Here is a 15,661-nt window from a genome sequence, read left to right as displayed (position 1 = left end):
TTTCTGGATCTAATTCAAAGTGCTGGTTTGTATCTTTAAATCTTGCAGGGCTACAGCTCACAGTCCCAGAAGTTGTGAATGGCTTCACAGGCCTCGAAGCTGCCCATCACCTCTGAACTTGCAGGAGGAGCTTGTGTGGACATGCACACCATCCCCTCCTGGAATGTTTACCTAAGCTCCAGTATAGGGCTTCTATATAAAGTGGTACCTCGGGTTACATATGCTTCAGGTTACATATGCTTCAGCTTACAGACTCCACTAACCCAGAAATTACACCTCGGGTTAAGAACTTTGCTTCAGGATGAGAAGAGAAATCATGCTCTGGCGGCGCGGCAGCAGCAGGAGGCTCCATTAGCTAAAGTGGTGCTTCAGGTTAAGAACAGTTTCATGTTAAGTACGGACCTCCGGAACGAATGAAGTACTTAACCCGAGGTACCACTATAATGGGTTTTGTTAATAATACTCCTGCCAGAACCTTCACCAAAATATCTATTGTGTTTCATTCTTATTCTTCACTCTCCTTCTCCAGAAGCAGGCTTTGCACAGCTCATGCACTTCAAAGTAGGCCAGGAGCAAGAGAAATGCCTAATTTACCAAGATTGCAGCCCCCAACAGAACCCACAGTTCATAATTACCATGTAACTTTCCCCTCCTATCGATTCCTTTTGTTTATTTTCTAAAGATTCTTGATGTGCCAAGCAATCTGTTCCAAGCCCATCCTTTTGTGTAGCTTTGCATTACACACTGAACACATTAATCTAAATAACAGTTGATGTAGGGATATCTGCAATTTTCTACTTCTTCTGTGAAAAGTGAGGATTTTCTGTTGCAGATGAGTGTCTGAAAGAGACAGCAAACCTGTGAACATTGCCATCAGATGCATGAGAAAAATAGAAGTGGGTGTGCAAGTTGATGCAGAGTCATGACAATTGTGGCTTTTGTTCTTCTGGATTCAGAGAGTGCATAAAGACTACCAAAGCGGCTTTTACAGGCTTAATTTAAAAGCTGAGAAAAATAAAGAACAAAACCAGAAGAAGCAGATATAATCTTACGGCCCTTAGTTTTGCTAGAGAATCCTTTCCCTTCTTTGGCAGGCAATGAGTCCTAACTCCTCACAGACAAGGAGTGCAGCATCTGGTGTGAATAGAAAGGTCTGCCCTGATGTTTTCATTAGACTTAGGTGGGCTTAAGTGTTATCTACTGTGTGGTGGTGCTGACAACATCATGTGCTTGGGGTCAAATTACCGTACCTTGACCCTGTTTACATCTGGGCAGGTCAGCAGAGTAGTCATAACAAGAGGCCAACTACAAAGAGCTGTGAATGTTGAGATGTTCCCATACTGGTCTACACAACACTTAAAGTGCTGAGTCGGTGTCTTGGGATTCAGGCTGGTTCCCAGGTGACCCTATCTTTAGGGGACACATGTCCACACCATCTGTCAAGTGCCCTTTTCATAATCACTGTTGATTATAGCTTACTGTGATTAACTTTTACAGAACTCTAGCTACAAAGCTGCAAAATCATAACTACCAACAAGTCCAGAACTGTTCTTTGAGCACCTTAGAGGGCATCAAAAGGGGTAACTGCTGGGTACCACTTCTAACTATTACTAACTATTACTAACTTTAAAAGTCTTAATCCAGGACTATTCGAGTGGTATAAGAGGGCATTAAATGTACAGTGTGGGTATGGCCATTGGAGTTCTTTATGGTGCTGCTTTCTGGGGATCTGCCAAAGATTAATCAGTAAATGATAGAAAGGAAAATGGACAGAAACCTCAGGAGTCACTGCTTACAGAAGGCAAATAAAAAAAATGCACCTAAGTTAAGGATAATTGCAGCATTGTCAGGGAAAGCTGGAGAAGAATATGTCTACCACATGTTCAATCATTCAGAGATTTATCTCTCTTGGTGATTTAGTTCCCCAGGAAAGCTAACGAAAATGTTTGCCTCCTTTGGAGTGTGATATCATTCCCATAAAAGTGGGCACATTTCGTATCCTGACTCTTTTGCTATTGATTTTGATAGGAATCACACACTGCAGCCAACAATGTAGTTAACAAGAACACCTGTTAGCTGTAACAGTAAGTAAACCTTTAAACTTCCATTGATAAATCTATGAATTGCAATTGTATTATGATTTGTTATCTTGTTAAATGCACACGTTTATGGTTTCCTCTGCAGAATGATTACTAGCACTTCACATATCCCAAAGCAGTTTTACCACTGTTCTTTACAGCTTGAACCATTCCGATTCTTTCTCCCTTTATAAGTTTGCTACACCCTGGTGCTAGGCACCACAAATGAGAAAGGTAGTCCATACATAGATCAAACTCCATCTTCCGCCATTCCATTGCTATAGGTGGTTAAAAAAAACAACCATTAAATTTTCCTTCCAGTTCCCTACTCAAGTCAGTTGTCCATGGGATCTGACCTCTTCAGACATGACAGAAGACCTTTAAAGATTCCACCTTAGTTTGGCTGATCAGCCTCTGAACAGCCCTTCTCCCCCTCAGTTTATCTAGTTTCTTCCTGCCTCCCATCTTGCTGTGCTGCCAATTACCCATGTTGACCTCTGACTTTCTGTTCTTTAGACTGTTCTCCAACTACTCAGGAAGGACATAGGCCAGGTTTCAAGAACCAGAGTGGTTTTGTATTAGTTATACAAGTAGGGCAGAGAGCTTTGACCACTCTGTCCCAGGAAGCCATTTCAGAATAGCTGCAGCAGATTCTACTTTCCAGCCACCGTTAGCAGGCAGATGGCTCTCTTGGAAAACAAAGCCATAAACAGCCAGACAGTTTTGCATCCACTTTACTAAATGTACTACATCTGCTGTTGTACCTTTTGCATTTGGGAAGAGCTGTTGAAGAAAATAAGTTCATACACTACAAATATATCCTAGCAGATACGCTTTAGTTTCTCTGCTTTGCACTCTACATACTGCCCCAAAAAGGTCAGTAGATTCATTGGGGTAGTTCAGTAATTTTAGACTGGATTGGTGCAGTTAGGCAAATTTAGACGGTCTTACAGGGAGATCCTCTTCAGATGGTAATCTTCAAAATGTGGTAATCTAGTCCTAGGTTGTTTTTCTTGGGGGGGGGGCTTTACTCATTGTGCAGGGTAGGGCCATGGCTGCCTGCCTCATACTTCTACCTTGGGTACACGCGTGGTGCTGTGGTCTAAACCACTGAGCCTCAGCCTTGCCGATTGGAAGGTTGGCAGTTTGAATCCGCACAATGGGGTGAGCTCCTGTTGCTCTGTCGCAGCTCCTGCCAACCTAGCAGTTCTAAAGCACACCAGTGCCAGTAAATAAATAGGTACCACTGTGGCGGGAAGGTAAACGGTGTTTCCGTGCACTCTGTTTTCCGTCATGGTGTTCCACTGCACCAGAAGCGGTTTAGTCATGCTGGCCACATGACCCGGAAAGCTGTCTGTGGACAAATGCTGGCTCCCTCGTCCTGAAAGTGAGATGAACGCCACACCCCATGGTTGCCTTTGACTGGACTTAACCATCCAGGGGTCCTTTACCTTTTACCTTTAGTTCTACCTTGATAGCACCAGTGACAGGATTCATTGTGTGGGTTGGGATTGAGGTGCCGAGTCACATAAATTCATCATAAGAGAGCTGCTGAAGACTAGAAATCAGAATAATTTAGGCATGTGCTGCTTCCTTTGTGTGAAGTGCATATTCCTTGAGATACATGGAGCAACAGCATTTGAGTCAGTGTATCTGTTTACAGCCAGCAATTATTCATTGGTGGTAGTTTTCTGGCTAGTTGAATACTTCTCCCGTCACTCTGAGAAAGAAGTGACTATAACCAGGGCTGTTTGGGGTGAGTTGGTGAACAAGAGGCTAACCTCTCCCTTCATCCCTCTTTTTCACAGTTCCTTCCACTTCTTTCTGCTCTACAAAGCACCTGAGGAGCATTGCAGAATTACACCCTGTGGAGGCCCCTAAAGGTAAAGGTAAAGGGACCCCTGACCATTAGGTCCAGTCATGGCCAACTCTGGGGTTGCGGCGCTCATCTCGCTTTATTGGCCGAGGGAGCCGGCGTACAGCTTCTGTGTCATGTGGCCAGCATGACTAAGCCGCTTCTGGTGAACCAGAGCAGCGCACAGAAACACCGTTTACCTTCCTGCTGGAGTGGTACCTATTTATCTACTTGCACTTTGATGTGCTTTCAAACTGCTAGGTTAGCAGGAGCAGGGACCGAGCAACGGGAGCTCACCCCATCGCGGGGATTCAAACCACCGACCTTCTGATTGGCAAGTGCTAGGCTCTGTGGTTTAAGCCACAGCGCCACCTGCGTCCCTTGTAGAGGCCCTAGGCAGTCTGATTAAAAACGGGGGGGGGGGGGGGTGTTGCTAATTATCTCCTAATACATTTTTTTTATTTTACCAACCAACAATTTTAATGAACCAATTTTGATTTTAATTTTCTTTCAAGTTCTGACTGCCACTTTTAAAGGGTCGTCCAAGAAGAAGGTGACCAGGATGACGAAGGATCTGGAAATCAAGTTGAAAGTGCTGGGGGGGGGGGTGTAGGCTGGAGAAGCAAAGATCAAGGGAAGGCACAATATATTAAGGGTTTTCATGCAGATTTATTCTCCATTGTTTCATAGGTCTGGACTAAAACCAATGGGTGGAAATTTCTGGGAAATATTTGGAAAAAGTGCATAATGATAAGAGCTGGGGGTGGAAGAATATGTCAGTTTTTGTTCTCTGAGTTTCTCATTTTCCCAATCTTAAATTCAGTTCTAGAGCTTCCATCAGCAATTTGCTTTAAACAAAAGTAATTTTCATGAAAATTCATCATCATTTTAAGTGTAGATTCCTTATAATAAGTATATTTTTTGCAAGGAATTTCTCCTAATATAACACATTTGTATATCCTATTTTCATTTACACATTAATTTTTTGCACACTTTCCCTTTTTGTAAACATTGGTTGGAGAAGTGCTTCACAAAATTCAGATAAGCATGAATTTCAGAGGCTGAATGTGTTTCGGTCCTCATATTGTTTCAGAAAGTGTAACTTTGATAGAGTTGGATCTTTAACTGTGAACTGAATCAAATTTCTCCCCCCATCTTTTGTGAGAGCTGTTCTACAGCAGAAGTGACTGCCTTGGGCTGGTCTACTCTCCTTCACTGGGTGTGTTAGGCAACACTTAAGATTGAGTATTGCAGCCACACTGAGCAGTATATGAACTAAACCTGCTCCAGAGCCACATTTCTTTCTGTGCAACCTTCTGGGGTCCACAAGCCAATTGTAGGAATGTTCAGAGGCAAAAGCAAGCAACAACTTAGATTTAACCTTTGTAGTTTCTACACATACACCCCAAACTCTGTGCCTCTTGCTTGCCTGGATAGAAGATGATCAGAGTTCAAGGAGACATTCCCACCATGTAATAGCACTGAAAAAGGCTGTGAAATAGGGCTAGGGATGTATGAAGCTTGGGGAGGAACGTGGCCTGGGAAAAGTCCTGACTGAGGGCCAGCTCAAAAGATGTTGAGGGCCACATTAGACCTCCATACCTGAGGTTCCCCAATCCTGGACTAGATGATAGCTTTGTAATGTCCCCCCCCACCCCGCCGACTTAGGCAAGGGTCTGTTCTTGAGACTGTGTTTTCCTCCCATATAATTTAGTTTTCCCTATGATAAATATGTTTCAGAAATGTTACTTGTCCATTGTATATACTGCATTCTGTAGCATTGGTTGTGGAATTACTATTACAGCATATTCTTTCCACTCACCTCCTCCCATTTTTATCTCAGTGACGTTATCACAATTTTACCATAAATACAGATTTGTTGACATTTCCAGGAAAAGCTCAGAAAATCTTTACAAATAGCTCAATGCGGGCATTGGGCAACAATATTTCTCTGAGATCCGAGGTAGCAGACTTCCTGCTGATACACATCCTTTGTAATTTGTTGAGCAGAATGAAGATTTTACTCCAAGAGAGGTTTTTTCATCATGCAATGGCTTTCAGTTAGATCACAATATGTATCCTGGGACAGCAACTGTTTCCAAATGAGCAAAATGCCCTTTTTATTTTGGAAAATTCCTTAAAAGCAAGAAATCTATGCCAGACGTACACAATATAGTAGAAGAATGAGGTAAGTAGAGGTTCCTTTGGTGGTAGAGGTCACTGTGGTTCTCTGGGTTTCCAGTGTGGAAGGATATCCTTTGAATGCTAAGTACTGATGTATATGCTAAATTCCACTTAGATTTACCTTTTAAAAGGAGAGGGAAGCATCTAGGGCAGATTGGATCAATACATTCACTCATCTTCTCTATTGGCTCGAAATCGTGACAAGTTTCTTCTACAAGCTTAGAGATAATATCATTGAACCTGGTTCAGATCCAAATGGACAGTGCTGTAAGACACACACACACACACACACACACACACACACACAAAAGAACAAGGTTTTCATCACACTTTCAAGTGTAGAAATACTGCTGTAATTTGATTCTGTTTCAAGATATAGTAACTGTCACATTGTGAATGCCGCTGAGAATAAATCAAACCTGTCAGTGCTGACATACTGTGTAAAAGGTGTTTTGTGTGTGTGTATTAAAGGGGGGGGGACTAGACTGTGCTATCTTGGTTCATTGTACTCCATGTGCTACTCAGTACTCAGATTTGCCAAGAGTGCTTTCAAGTTGGCACTGCAAGTAACTTGCTCAACTAGCCAGCTGATTAAAATGTCAGTGGCACATGAACAGTCAAGGATGTCACTGAGTTTGCCAGTCCTGTCTGGCTCACAACTAGAAGCAAGAAAGCTCAGGCTTGAAAACCCTTGGTTGTAGCCATGGTGGCTCCTAATGCCATTCTGCTCAGTCCCCCAAGCTGGCATCATTGCTGAAACCAAGAACATCATCAGGAGAGGAGACTGCACTCTTATGTGTTGCAACACAACTTCAGCTAAGTACCTGGCTAACCCCACCAAGCAATCCTTTCCTTTCCTTTGTCTGTCATGATTTTTCTGAAAACTTAAGCCCATCGGTAAGAACTGACCATTTTGTATACCTCTATAAGATGAGTCCGCTTCATGGATCACTGCCTTGTCATGGCGAAGGGGCTTGAATAACTCCGAGAAGCTCTGAGCTATGCCGTGCAGACAGATCATAGCCAAGAGTTTAGACTAAATGTGATCCACCTGGAGAAGGAACTGGCAAACCACTCCAGTATTTTGCCAAGAAAATTCTATGGAAATAAAAAAGGAGAAGCTTTGAGAAGAAAGTGAGAATTTCCAAGGCATGCTCTGGTTTATGGGGTCATGGAGAGTCAAAGACAACTAAGACGACTAAACAACAACAAATAAGATGAGTAAATCCAGTTACATTTTTGTTGTGGGGAGATGTTGCATCTCCCTCCCCCACTGTTCTCACAATCCTGCTGGCCAAACAAGATGCTGTGGATTCAGCAGTTGTGTGAACTGGCCCTAGGCATGTACAGATGTGCCATGTATCAATCTCCTCTATACACATATATTGATACTTGCATAGGGCGTTTCACACAGCTTCCCAATGCATGGCAGATGTGTAGCATAGCTGGTGCATGCAGAAGGGCTAAAGGGTGTGACACTGTGGACCACCTCACACCTTGTGAAACATCCTCCCTCTAGTGTCTTCAATATGCACTGTGGTTGCTAGTGCTGGAGGTGTTGCCCTGCTTCTGCTGGGGAAGGGCACAGCTGTAGTTGAGGCTGAGGTCCAGAAGCTACTTGTTCCTGCTACAATATATTTCTCTCTCCTCATTATGCTCTTCCTCCTCTGAAGCGTGGGGCCTTTTTTTAGGACAGGGACCATTCATCGCTGGAAGGTCCCCACTCATTCCATCTCAGTTGTGTTTACTTACAATTGGGGTTGCACTTTACAGCCCTCATACTTATGGTACCCCATGGTAGAGAAGGAACTTTTCTCATCTCAACGTTCAGCATGGGTTCCTTTATTCTCATTTTGGAGTGATGTGGCATTGGCACATGGAGTGGCCCACTCATTCCATTTTTGGATTTCCTTTATTTTTCATACATCTGATCTAGGAGCAACGATCTCATTTATTGAAGTACCTAGAGACCCAGATTGTTTTCCTGCAATCACCCAATCTGAAGACAGGTCAGCAGACAATAATAATCCCCCTTCAGCCTCTATGATGGACAGGCAAGCATTTGTACTCTGTTTCCTGCTCCTCCAAGTATCTCAAACATCTTCAGAACCAAGATGACTGTGTTGCAGGCATTTATTGAAAGTGTATAATATTTCACTAATTGTAGAAACATTTTCTATTCTATTGACAGACGTTCTGATTCCTGAAATTGTATATTAATGTCTCATTTTATTACAGATTTACTGGATAAATGTGATAAGCTAGTGTATGAATGCGGTATTAAATCTCGGCTAATGGAAGACAATCAATTTTAATCATTTTTTGCAGGGAGTACTTACAGGAGACTCCCTTCTAGAATGTCACACTGCTTTCGCTCTATGCAGAATAAGGTTATTGCAATAGAAAGTTGTTGTGGGGTCTTGCAGCAGGTCAATGTCAAAAACTCTGTCTTCTCTCCCCAGAATAGGAGGCATACACATACAGCTTTCATTTGTCCCCTAGCTGCATCATTGAGTAGCCTTGTTGATACCTCTGAGTCACAAACAGGCTCAAGTTAAAGGGTCTTGCTTGGTTTCTGACCATTAGGGAGGAAGCAGCTGATAAACACACATACCGCTGGCAATACTAATGTGAGGTCAGGATCAGTTCTTTCACAGTGGACTCTCTTCCATGTTTCTCTAGCCAGTTCATGAGATCATCTCTCTCCCTGGGCCTTCTGGGTCCCAGATGCTATCTTTGCCTCATTGCACAAGAGATGCAATGATGGATGCAATTTGTACAGCAAGCCGTTTCTCCTCATAGCAGGGTTTGACTTGTAGGCTTACAGATGTCAGGACAACTTTTCTGGGCTGCTGCCAGTTCTTTCAGCCCTGGATTCACTATATTTACCAGGCCCCCTCCTGCACCTTTTGGAACAAAATGGTTGCACACCCGAAAGGGCAAACAAGCGCCCTTTGGCCTTGCTCTATGTTGAGTGGCATAGCATGGGTTGCCAGCACCTGGGACCCTGTGAAGGGGGATGGGTAGGAGGGAAACAGACAGAATACTCATGCATATTCAACTGCCTAACTGTGTGTGTGTGTCACCCAGGAGATCATAGTTGCAGATATAAGAAAAGAAAAGTTGCCCTGTTGTCTGGAGATACCACTTCTTGATTCACATAGAGAAGCTGTTTTTGATGGAACCCAGCAATGGAAGCATGCACCTGTATTGAGGCAGCATTGGGTGTTGAAATTTTATGCCCCTAAATTTTGTGCCCAGGGCAACCACCCCTGCCACCCGCCCCCCCCTGCTATGCCATGGCCTATGCTGCCAACCAGCTTCTTCTATAAAAGTGTTTTCCCCCCTATCTGTTCCGCCTTTGCTCTCTATTCCCACTCACCCCCAACTTTAGCTTCCTCCTCCTCCTCCATCTTTTCCACACACCCTTTCCCCTTCATCTAGCCTAGCTCTGTTGGCAGGTAAATGGTCCTGTACTGATGAGAGTCCCTGCCTATTCTCCAGCCAGCCATTTCCATGCCTGTAGCAGGCATACAGCTTGACAACTGAGATCTTGGCACCTCCATTTAATGTCGACAGAGGCTGCGGGAGCTTGCTATTTCCCATCTTTGTCTTGTGATCAGTGTAATAATGGAAAGAAGAAAAAGTCCCAACCAGAGAAGAATGGCTGATTAAGTTGATGGATTATGCCGAAATGGCAAAAATGACCAGAAGAATCAGAAATCAGGAAGACCAAAATTTTAATAAGGAATGGGGAAAATTTATAATTTATCTTAAAAATCATTGTAAACAGTTAAAATCGTTACTGGATTGGAATAACACATAGTTTAATGGTGAATTTTGGATATAATGGAGATGTAAAAGATTTGGATTATTATAAAAGATGCAGGAGGAAATGACTGGTAATGTCTTTAAAAAAACAACAACACCCTAATGCTCTTAATTAAGAAATTCACTTTTGAAAAATATAATTGTTCCTCTTCACAAAAGCTTTTAATGAAATGAAAGAGTTTCAGCACAGTAAAAAGACAGCAAGTTTGAAAGGTTTTTGGCTGTCAGCATTCCAAACGCTTGTTATCATGATTTTAGTTAGTTTAGTCTAGTTTTAAATGTTCTGGTGTTCATTTTTCTGCCCAAAAGTTTGAAACTCTAGTGTTAGCATCTACTGTACTAACTTGGAACTATCACATGGAAGCCATATTTTGTTGTTGTTGTTGTTGTTGTTGTTGTTGTTGTTGTTGTTGTTGTTGTTGTTGTTGTTGTGTTGTTGTTGTTGTTGTTGTTAATAATAATAATAATAATAATAATAATAATAATAATAATAACACCTCCAAAATTCACAGCTGGACAATATATTAAGAACAGGAAAATTATCACAAAACAATGTGCAAGGTTTCAGCTTCTCCAGAACTTGCCATCAGGCTAGATATTAGGGGCTGGCAGGTATGAGAGAGAGAGATACAGCAGTACCTTGGTTGTCAAACATAATCCATTCCAGGAGTCCGTTTGACTCCCAGAACCATTCGAAAACCAAGGTGCGGCTTCCGATTGGCTGCAGGAGCTTCCTGCACTCAATCAGAAGTTGCAGAAGCTGCGGAAGCCACATCAGACGTTCAGCTTCCAAAAAACATTCACAAACTGGAACACTCAATTCCAGGTTTGCGGCGTTTGGGAGCCAGTTTGTTTGGGAGCCAAGCTGTTTGACAACCAAGATACCACTGTATACAAAAATTAGGATGGATGGTGAAGCCTTCAAGTCTGCTTTCAGACTCAAGCTGAAGATAGAGATTGCAGACTGATAGTCTCTGTGAGATGGTTACAGGTATCTGATCATGCCTTGTAAAGTTGTTTAGCCTTTAAAGAAAGTATGCCACCCCCAGAACATCCAGTGAACTTCATGACTGAACAAAGTTGTTGCTGTTGCTGTTGTTTTGTAGACTGAGCAGGGATTTGAAACAGGACTCCCTGATCCACATAAACTCTCCACCACTTATGCCATACTGGGTCTTGCATAGTTCAGTTCCTTGGGCAAACTAGTGTGATTAAAATTACAACGTATCCCTCTTGATTTAATTAACTGAGAGCTATTTTTGTACTGTAGCCCAATATATGCTAAATCCATGCCAAATACCTTGAGACACTAATGACAGTAAGATAGCTTTAACAGCTTGTTAATAAACATAAGCAGGGTTCCATTTAACTTATTGGGAATACATCTGAATAGGCATATACAAGATCACACTGTTCATTTTATTAATGTTATTATGATGTGTGCATTTTCTCTTATACTTGATCAGGAAATGGCATGGAAGAGAGTTGGAGGGGAACCTTCCAGTCTGGGGTGAAAAGCAATGACTGGCTGTGTGTTCAACCTTTCAGAGATCTTCCACTATAATACAGAAAACCAGGATAATACCCACTGGAAGTTGAGTGGCACTGGTGTAAACTAATGCAGGAGACGAGAATCGAGGCTGTTTGAATCTAAAAGAGAAACTGGGAGATAGAGCAAAGGAATATCTCCCTTGAGGACAAACAACTCTTTATCTATAATGAAAATCAGAACACTTTCGTTTTCGTCCTGGAAAGAAGGGCTCATTGTCTCCAGAAATGCCATTCCCGTTCATTACATTTTGAACAATGTAATCACGTTCATAAAAATTTTGCTGACATGCTCCGTCGTGTAGCCCAACCCTCGGCAATTAATACGCTCATTGTTTGATACAGATAGCTATAAACCACTGTAATTGCTAAGATTGTTTGATGAGAAAATAAAATTATTTCATTTTGTGAAGCATGCGAAAGGCTTGGTTCAGAATGGTGGATTTGTTCAACTTGAACAGACAATGGGTAAGAAAACATTTTTAGATCTGAAAAGCAGAGGGATGGGTAGGAGGAACAATGGCCGATGTTTTCAAAAAATGTCCTAGCTCAGCTGAGGCAGGTTTAGCTCATAGTCTCTATATTGTGAAAGCCATGTAATTTGTATCATAAGAAGCCTTGTATCTCCTGGTGAATTTATGAATCACAAGCACATTGTAACTGAAGAAGTGACAGTGTATGAACGATGAATGCATTATTCAGCCAATCCACCGGGTGGTGATCAGGAAGAGGAATGGACGGTCCCTACAATTAACAGAGGCGGTCACTTTCAGAGGATACAGAAGACTAAAAGATTCAACAAGAGTGGGAAGTGTTATTGGGCTCCATCTCTCATTGGCCCCAACCCATATGACCAAAGGTCAGGGATGATGGGAGCTGGACTGCAACAACATCTGGAGGGCCACAGGTTGCCCACTTCTGCAATGCAGGGACTGTGCTTGGATAGGGGTTAACAGCACCCAGAAGTGGTGCAGAATGGTGACGTCATTGTATCTGCACAATGGCACCTGCATCAGGTAGCCCCAGCCCATTGCTGCCTTTGCAGCTAGGAAGCAACACCCGCTAATAAAAGCAGGGGAGGCTTTTCCTTCTTGGGCACCAATGCAAAGGTCTTAAATAGCTGTGTGATGTAGGAAAACCTTTGTGAGTAAACACTTTTATTCTTATTTCTTATCATCAATAATCGGTCAATAAGATAGGTTAGGGTGTGACAGGATACTGTCAGCAGCTCCCGGCTGGTTGCCCAGGAAAGTATAAAGACAAGGGAAATTTTCTTACCTTCCTTTTTTATTTCAGTCTTTACAGAGAGAGGCTATAGAACCCAGCCTCTTGGAGAATGGTGTTGTCCCGAGTGAATCTCCACTCCACTTCTCTCCCACTTCCTAATTCATTGTCGTCGTCATCTCCTCTATGGGTGCTGCTCTTTGAGCTCTTTGCTCTCCTACTGTTAAGGCTCACAGGGCTCTGGAGATGGAGAGTCTGGAATGCTTTCTAATGACAGCGTGTCAGCTGGGTGTTGTTCTAGCTCTCCCATGATTACCCAACTTTTCCCTTCAACTCCCTCTGGGCTGCTCAAACCCTTGTTGTAAATCTATACTGTCTTCGTCTTCCCTGGAAGGGTCAGGATGGGGAGGGGGTCTCCACCACTCCTCCTCTGCCCAGTCCCTGACAATTAGTTTTCTTTAACAGTGGAAGCAGGTTTGCAGATTAGACGCAGGTCTTCTTCAGGCTTTGATTATGAGAGCAAAAAATAAACATCCAATAGTCTAGATAGAAACTACTGGGTAGTCAGGCTGATGGTTACTTGGTTGCATAAGTTTACTGGCCATTGCTGTTGGCATGGAGATAGTCTAGGTTGAATGCAAACATGCCATTCTGATGTCATGTGTGATGTCACAAAGAGGATATGCTTTAAGTCTTGGTAAAGCCAAAAGCAGTTAAGAGTCAGACAGCATCTCAGCACTGTCAAGATGAATCTCCATAATAAGTGATGAATAGTTTTATTTGGGGGGATATATTAACTTTTACTATTGGTGAAAAGTTTTAGATTGGTTTGCCAGCTTGTAACACATCAAGTTGAAGCCAATAGATATACATTCACAACCCTGTACCCATCAAATAATCAACTTTATGTGTGACTTTGGGAGTGATTCATACAACCACATTTCCTTTCTCCACTCTATAGCAGCTTTATTTCTGTATTTGAAAAAAAACAACCAAAAAGGAGAAGATAAGGAACCAGGAATAAGATCTGAATGAGTATGGTAAGGATCTAAGTTTTACAAATGAGGGGGCTAGGAAGATGGCTTTGTGGTCAAGCATAGTCATGGGTAAGCAAACTGGCCCAATTGCCTTCTAAGTCTGGCCCGCAGACGGTCTGGGAATCAGCATGTTTTTACATGAGTAGAATGTGCCCTTTTATTTAAAATGCATCTCTGGGTTATTTTTGGGGCATAGGAATTCGTTCATCCCCCCCCCCAAATATAGTCCAGCCCCCCACAAAGTCTGAGGGATAGTGGACTGGCCCCCTGCTGAAAAAGTTTGCTGATCCCTGAGCATAGGGATGGTGAGTGCGTTGTATTATTGAATTCCTGTTTCACAAAGAAGAAACCACAAAGAAGTATTTGAGTTCTTGCTCTCATAATTTTAAAGAATGCTGGGTTCTGGGAGATGGAGGGTCTGGAATGTTTTCTAATGATGTGTCAGCCGGGTGTTGTTCTGGCTCTCCCATGATTGCCCAATTTCCCCCATCATCTGCCTCTGAGCTGTGACCTTCCACAAACCCCTGTTGTAAATCTACCATTCCTCCTCATCTGCTCAGTCCCTGATAGGGTGACAGGTACCAAAGATAACTTTTCAGTGGTGTCCACATCCTTCTGGAATGTGACCCCCCAGGAACTACACAGTCATGATATTGAAAAAGACTCTCAAGACATTTTTCAATTAATTCTTATCAAGAACTGTGTCTCACTCTTCTGCTCCTCATCTTAGAGGGGTATAATTATTTTAAATCATGGTGTTTATGTGCTCTGTGATGAGTTTGGGACACTGTCTTGTGACAACAGTTTCCCCAAAAGGTAGGATATCAATCTTTTTTAAAAAATAAAACAAAAGAGTTGCTTTTCTATCTCCATATATTAGCCACCTCTTACATTTATCATATTATACACCGGGTTTTAGCCAGTGTTGGAAATCAACATAGTCTATGCCACTGAATGAATATCAGTGAAAGGGTGAGGTAAACATACCTTTAAGGTTATACTAGCCATATTTCCAGGGACGCGGGTGGCGCTGCGGGTTAAACCACAGAGCCTAGGACTTGCCTATCAGAAGGTCGGTGGTTCGAATACCCGCAACAGGGTGAGCTCCCGTTGCTCGGTCCCTGCTCCTGCCAACCTAGCAGTTTGAAAGAACGTCAAAGTGCAAGTAGATAAATAGGCGGGAAGGTAAACGGCATTTCTGTGCACTTCTCTGGTTCGCCAGAAGCGGCTTAGTCATGCTGGCCCCATGACCTGGAAGCTGCACACCAGCTCCCTCGGCCAATAAAGCGAGATGAGCGCCGCAACCCCAGAGTCGGTCACGACTGGACCTATTGGTCAGGGTTCCCTTTACCTTTACCTTTAGCCATTTTTCCAACATGAGGCAACCAAAATAAATACATAGAAAAGTGATTTTATGTGTGATTGACTAACTTTATATATGTGACCTTAAACAATAATGATTATTCTGGAACTCTTATCATTTGACAGACTATTGTAATAATGAAAAAGAAGCCTTTGCACTAAAATGTCTGACTTAAGCATTCTGTTAGGAACATTAAATTTACTCTAGCTCACCCCCCCAAAAAATGCTGAAGTGTTAACTCAAAAGAGCCAACTGCAATGCCAAGAGGGTCATGAAGCCAATTTTCATATAATAAGAGATTCAGTGTATTGCCAGTTTTTCTCAGCTCAGATAAATCATGCTTTATATCTTTATCATTAGGGGTTGGGTTAATTAGCCTTCTGCCTTATCTTAATTTTATAACTGTGGTTTGTCCTCAGCAGGAAGCCATCAAGAAGCAGCATAACCAGGCCCAATGGACAATGAGTCATAACAGAAAGGAACTGGAAATGATACATTTCAAACATTGAATAGTTACTACCAGAGGCAAGGTGTGTTAGCT

General features: G+C 42.6%; 1 long non-coding RNA gene across 1 annotated transcript in view; it reads left to right on the top strand.

The window, feature by feature from the left end:
* The window catches only part of LOC310767297, a 58,475-nt gene that overhangs the window by 34,978 nt on the left and 7,836 nt on the right, over positions 1-15,661 (top strand). Inside the window, exon 2 of the long non-coding RNA XR_014550852.1 lies at positions 15,543-15,650. This is a non-coding gene — a long non-coding RNA (uncharacterized lncRNA). The remainder of the gene's footprint in view (positions 1-15,542; positions 15,651-15,661) is intronic.

Source organism: Podarcis filfolensis, assembly GCF_964270895.1.
Source record: "Podarcis filfolensis genome assembly, chromosome: 7".
NCBI classification, from domain to species: Eukaryota; Metazoa; Chordata; class Lepidosauria; order Squamata; family Lacertidae; genus Podarcis; species Podarcis filfolensis.
The sequence above is the reverse complement of the archived record's forward strand: the minus strand, read 5'-3'. Positions and strand labels throughout refer to the sequence as shown.